At 49.8% G+C, this 6,000-nt stretch overlaps 1 protein-coding gene across 2 annotated transcripts in view; it reads left to right on the top strand.

Moving 5' to 3' along the window:
* The first annotated feature begins 223 nt into the window (after positions 1–223).
* Positions 224–6,000, top strand: part of AHCTF1 (AT-hook containing transcription factor 1) — an 88,985-nt gene continuing 83,208 nt past the window's right edge. The window contains exon 1 of one of the 2 annotated variants that reach the window (XM_075924913.2): positions 224–440. The gene's annotated coding sequence lies outside the window, so the exon portion shown is untranslated. Of the gene's footprint in view, positions 441–923; positions 1,598–6,000 lie in introns of those variants that run through there. The other variant, XM_075924914.2, reaches the window with a different exon arrangement.

The raw sequence follows: 6,000 nt of genomic DNA, 5'->3' as shown, positions 1-6,000 counted from the left end.
TGAGCTACTCGGTAGTTCTGAAGAGACTACACTTCCCGGCATGCACAGCTTTGCGGGCGACTGGAACGCCCCCGGGCAATGGATGAAGCGGTGCATGCTGGTACTTGTAGTTCTGCGCCTGTTGCGTTCCGACTCCCCTCCCGCTCCTCCCCCTCAGGGCCGCTTGAGCCTGGGGAAAGGTTGCGAATTTGAAAATTCCCGCGGTAGTGGCGGCGGCGGCGGCTGCTCTCGCGAGATCTGATTCCCCCCCTCCCTTCACAGCGGTGAGCGTGGGGGGGCTGGGTTGCTGCGCAGACACCGAGTGCGGCGGAGCTTGGCAGGCCCGGGAGAGGCAGGCGACCGCCTTAACCGCCGCGGCGAGATGCCGCCGCCCTGACCGGCACGGGGGAGAGGAGACGGGCCTGGCGGGAGGCAGGCGGCGGTGACACCCGCCCCAGCAGGTACTAGCGGGAGGGGCCGCAGCCACCCCTCGCCTAGGCCGGCTCCGCACCGGGGGGGGGGGGGCGCCGGACCCAGGCCGGAGGGCGGGCAAGGAGCGGTTGGGGGCAGCCGCTGGGAGCCCGGCGGGGGTGGGGGAGCCGGCTCCTTATGTAAGTGATCTCGGGCCGCGCAGCCGCCGCCGCACATGGCGGTGCCTGGTGCCTGAGCGAGCGAGCGGCCGCAGCCCGCGCCCCGTGCAGCCCGGGGGCGGGAGGGTCACTCGGTGCCGCCCCGCCTGCGCTTAGGCCCGGGCAGAGCACATGGTGCCGAGGGATCGCAGCCCCGGGGCAGCAGCAGCGCGAGCTGGGCTCCTCCCTGGTGCTCACACTGCTTCCCCTTCCCCCCGTGTGCCGCATCAGACTGTATCCAAGGGGCTCTTTGGACAGGAGAAAATAACCCGAAGTTTTAGGGAGTGGGCGAGGAGGGGAAGGTTCGCACGTGAAATCGGAGACCCTCCAAGAATGTAGGGCTGTTCTGGTGATGTTCCCGTGCATGTTTGGCTTTTGGTCTACACCGTGTGTCTCCACAGAGTTGGTGCAACTTTCTAATGCCTGCAGTTGGGTGCATGGTTTTTAAGAGTATGTATCCATTGGTAGGGTACAAAGTTGCTGATTGTAATGGTGGTAAACAGACCAAAATTTCACTTCTGCTTTTCATAAGCTATAGGTAAATCATAAAATCAGAACTTCCATCAGTAAGAAAAAATACTTTTAAACCTTTGCTGTCTGATAATTTTTCTAACACAAAAGCCAGAAGGTGCTGTGAAAATTGGGCTCTGCAGCAAGGGCTGGAATGAGAATTCAAGTAAGGCTGGTTGTCTGATAGGGAGGGGAAGGGATGGTTTAATGTAGTGTTTCTCAACCAGTGGTAGGAGTACCCTGAGGTACTCCAGAGATTGAAATTTGGAGAAAACTGAATTTTTCTTTTAAGTTTTACAGAGCTTATAATTTTCGTGCTTTTTACACCCAAAAATTTCTTCACCCGCCTGGCTATAATTAAGTTATTTAAACACATGTTTTGCAATGGTAGAAAAAAATGCTGAGGTGGGAGATTGAAGCTAATGCAGAAGCTTGGTTGGCTGATTGTAAGGATGGAGAAGACTTGCTCTTGATTCTCAGTAAGTAATGGGTAACAGCAATAGTGAATTAGGTCTGATGATTCATATATTTGTCTATAGGCAAGCTTTCTTTTGCCAGTGGCTTTATTAGAGTGATGTTTAGTTTCTATACTAAATGTCAAGGTTACCATTCAAAACTTCCTGGGACCCGCCTAGGCGGGTTTGTTCTGAGTACAGGCAGGGATGAGCTTTCCAACTGCTACCACCAGTAAATCATAAGCTTATTTATTTCTTTTTATAAGAGGATATGACAGAATTGCCAGCTCATTGATCATGAACGCCATTGTGCTTAAAGTTTCCTCTCTTCCTAATGTCCCTCTAGGATTCATCAAATATTTCCTGGTTTAAAAAGAAAAAGCCATAGAACTGGATACCACTGAAAAATAGTTTTGTAATGGTTTTCTTTATATAATATAAATTGTGAAGGATGGTGTTTTCCAAAGTGAACTTGCTATTTTCTCTCATTTCCCTTTCTTCAGATTCTTCCTATTTCTCCCCATGTACTAGAGTTTTACACATACTTTTTACTGTTAGTAAGCCATATCTTAACCGCCCCTTACTCCCGCCCTAAGATTGATGAGTAATAACTGTTGCCTCCCTAAGTATGAACTGTTATGTCCCCTGCTCCCTGGATCAGCATCAGTTGGGAGCTGCAGTGCCTCAAATTGTTTTAACAGATTTTTTCTGTGGCTCATTGAAATATTGACAGGTTCCAGAAAAAATTGTTCTGCAGTAGGCATGTTGCATTGACTTTCTCCAAAATAGCCCATGATATTCCTAGACCTGAAGTATGTCCTATGAGGGAAAATTGGTTGATGTGTAAGCTGCAAAAATTATTGCTTTGGAGCAGCAGGAAGCTGGAAACTCAAGTTCTGGCTTACTCAGGTAGTAGGGCAGTCCTGTGGCAGACTCTCCTGTTGGCTGCCTGTTTTTTTTGTAGCCAGGAACATTCTACTGTCATGCTTACAGGGCTAGCTGTACCTCTGCCTATCTGATGTGTCTGAATGCTGTCCCAAACTCCCATCCCGAAGTATCTGATTTTATGTCTTTACCTCTCCTGGGTTGGAGTTCTGTAGTTTTCACACTTGGTCCGAGGCTATAGTACAGTATTTACCATGTGTACCCAGCAGGTCTGACTGGCTCCCTGACTCCACCAGCCCTCTGAACACTTCCTGTTCTTCACTTTGGATTTTGGAAACCAGGATGAGTGTAATCACCAGATAGCCTTCTTAAACTAAAGTATTTTTGAATCTTAATTATAGGAACAAAGCATAAGAGAAAAAAGGATTTTTAAAATGTTCCACATGCACATGTTACCTAAAAGCTGCCAATAATAGGCCAGGTAGTTCTAGCTTCATGTACTTCAGAGTGTGTCTATTTCAATAGCTCCCAAACAACTGCCACCCACTAGAGAAAATCAGTTTTATCCATCCAGGGTTTTGATATGATGTGTTGGCCCTGCTTGTCCACACTAGTTTGGTGAATTCAGAGAGTGGTGGAGTCAGCGAGCCAGTGACTTTCCCTTTGTACAGTGACAACCCTCAGGTCTTTGCTGAAGATGTCTTTACCTGAGCTGTTCCTTTGATTTCCTGCTTGTTTCCTGAGAACCCTGTTGATTTACTCAGTGAACTCCTACTCTAATGTCCCAATAACTCAATACAGTAAACTTCCAATAATATGGCACCTTTAGGACCCAGGGGGTGCCGGATTATCAGATATTCCGGACTATTGGAAGAGGGGGCTATGAGGGGTCTAGGGTGGTGTGGGGGGGGATGCCACCACAGACCCCTCATAACCCCCCTTCCGATAGTCCGGCTCTGCCCCAGGAATCCCCGATTCAGCCGCTGCTGGTCAGTTTCAGCCGCTGCTGGTCAGTTTCAGCAGCAGCTGAATCAGGATGCCTGTGGCAGAGCAGCTGGGGTGCTGTTGGGTTGGTCCAGTAGCACCGCCCCTTGGCGCTACGAGACCAACCTGGCGGGACACCTGGGGCAGAGCAGCTGGGGTGCTGCCGGGTTGGTCCAGTAGCACCGCCCCTTGGCGCTGCGAGACCAACCTGGCAGGACCCCAGCTGCTCTTGGGGACACCTGGGGCAGAGCAGCTGGGGTGCTGCCGGGTTGGTCCCACAGCACCGAGGAGTGGCGCTACTGGACCAGCCCGGCAGCACTCCAGCTGCTCTGCTGCAGGTGTCCCCAAGTCAGCCGCTGCTGAAACTGATCAGGAGCTGACTCCAGGAAGCCTGGGGCAGAGCAACTCTGACTTGGGCTTCCTGGAGGCAGCCGCTGATCAGTATCTGCAGCGGCTGACTTGGGGACACCTGGGGTAGAGCAGCTGGGGTGCTGCCGGGTTGGTCCAGTAGCGCCGCACCTTGGCGCTGTGGGACCAACCCGGCAGCCCCCCAGCTGCTCTGCCCCAAGCGTCCTGATTCAGCCGCTGCTGAAACTGACCAGTGGCTGACTCCAGGAAGCCCGTGGCAGAGCAGCTCTGCCTCGGGCTTCCTGGAGTCAGCCACTGGTCAGTTTCAGCAGTGGCTGAATCAGGCATAGCTGGGGTGCTGCGGGGTTGGGTCCCACAGCCCCGAGGAGCAGTGCTACGTGGTAACCGGCAGCACTTTAGCTGCCCTGCCCCCGGCTTCCCCAGTTCAGCCACTGGTCAGCTTTAGCAACGGCTGAATCTGGGAAGCTGGGGGCAGAGCAGCTCCAATGGTCCAGCTGCCCAGACCACTTCCGGGTTCCTGATGGTGCCGGACCATCAGGGATGCCAGACCAATGGAGTTTTACTGTATTAGGGATGTGAAATCCTGTTTAATTAGTTAACCAGTGAATTGATTAAACAAGGATGGATGGGGGGGAGCCTGGAGCGGCACCTTTGCAGCAGTGGGTGGGAGGCTACACCAGCCCCTACCTATTAACCATTAACAATATACAGTATTCATAATTAATTACAGAGCAGATCCATGTTCATCACCATTAGGTCATATCTATGTTGAGAAAACTTACAAAATTCCCCAGCTTTCCTGGAGGAAGCTTTAGTACAGACAAGGCTCTGGCAGCTTCTGACAACTATATGTTCCACCATTTTAGTAGAACATATAATTTTAGCCTGCTGAAAAGAAGGCTTAATATAAACTGTTAAAAGTGGGGCCAACCATTGGAGCTTTGTCTTCACAATTTTCATCAGTTCAGCTGAACTGGTGTTGGAACTAGTGGGAATTACTTTTAAATGCCTCTGCTGTAGACAAAGCCATAGTGTGTCAAGGATAAACTCTATCCTAGAGAAGAACCCAGGATTTTTGCTCCCCACCAGGGGTGGGGAACCTTTGTAAGGTCAGGGCCATTGACCCACAGAAAAATCAGTTGGGGGCTGCACACAAGTGAGAAGCAAAACAACAACAAAAACCCCAATCCTCTCTAATGCTCTCTGAGACCCCTAACTGAGAAGGAGAAAGACATTCCCCACACACACCAGAGCCTTGAGAGGCCCAGGTTAGTAGATTTTGTGTTCTCCAACCCCTCAGCGGGGTGGTCTGGGGTATTGGCATGCTGGTGTGGGCTTCCCAATGCTGGAGACTCTGGGGCCAGATCCAGGCAAGTTGGGGCCAGGCCTTAGATTCCCCACACCACCTCTACACGTTGCACCTCCCAAAAACATAGCCTTTTTAGTTTCAGTTTTCAATCTGGCCCTGCAGAGTTGAGAGATTTCCTTGTGAGACTGCTGTTAGCATTTCCAAATAGATAATGGCAAAGATAGGTGCCATATTTGGATAGAAATGGAGCCATATTTGGAATGCTATTGGAAGCATTCACTTGAACAGAGTTCCATCAGATGCTGATCACTTGACTCTTAGCCCTTAACTGTGTCGCTTGCTAGAAAACTCCAGGTAACTATATTTTTACCATTGTTTAGTTTTGGCCTCTTAAATTAGTAACTTACATTTGTCAGAGAAACTAGCCTGTTGATCAGGATGTTTTTGTAGTTGTCAGGTGCAAAAATGAGTCCTTGTTTTTTAGGTGCTTTATCTGTTTTTTTTAAATGCAATGGATCTCACTAATTAGGATAATCTTTCATTTGATGTCATTACTTTTCTGTATTCTATGCACTTTGTTATACTTCGCTTTTTTAATATACACTTTCAACATAACTCATGTCAGTGGCTTTAAACTGCAAGGAACAATACCAACTTGATGCTTCTGCAAATGTCAACTTAAAACAGTGTATTTGGAATTAAAACAATCCTTTTAAAAAACAACCCAAATTTAAGAGGTTGTTTTGCTCTTCTACTGATATTTTAGAAGGGTCATTTGCAGAGTTCGTCAAATAATGGAGCCACGGGCGAGTAGATTGCAACCCGGAAGAGCCGGGTTCGGAACGATCTGCGCATGCGTGGCTGGCAGGCGGGGCTTGCC

The sequence above is a fragment of the Pelodiscus sinensis genome, chromosome 3, assembly GCF_052426305.1.
Source record: "Pelodiscus sinensis isolate ZL-2025 chromosome 3, ASM5242630v1, whole genome shotgun sequence".
Classification (NCBI taxonomy): domain Eukaryota; kingdom Metazoa; phylum Chordata; order Testudines; family Trionychidae; genus Pelodiscus; species Pelodiscus sinensis.
The sequence above is the reverse complement of the archived record's forward strand: the minus strand, read 5'-3'. Positions and strand labels throughout refer to the sequence as shown.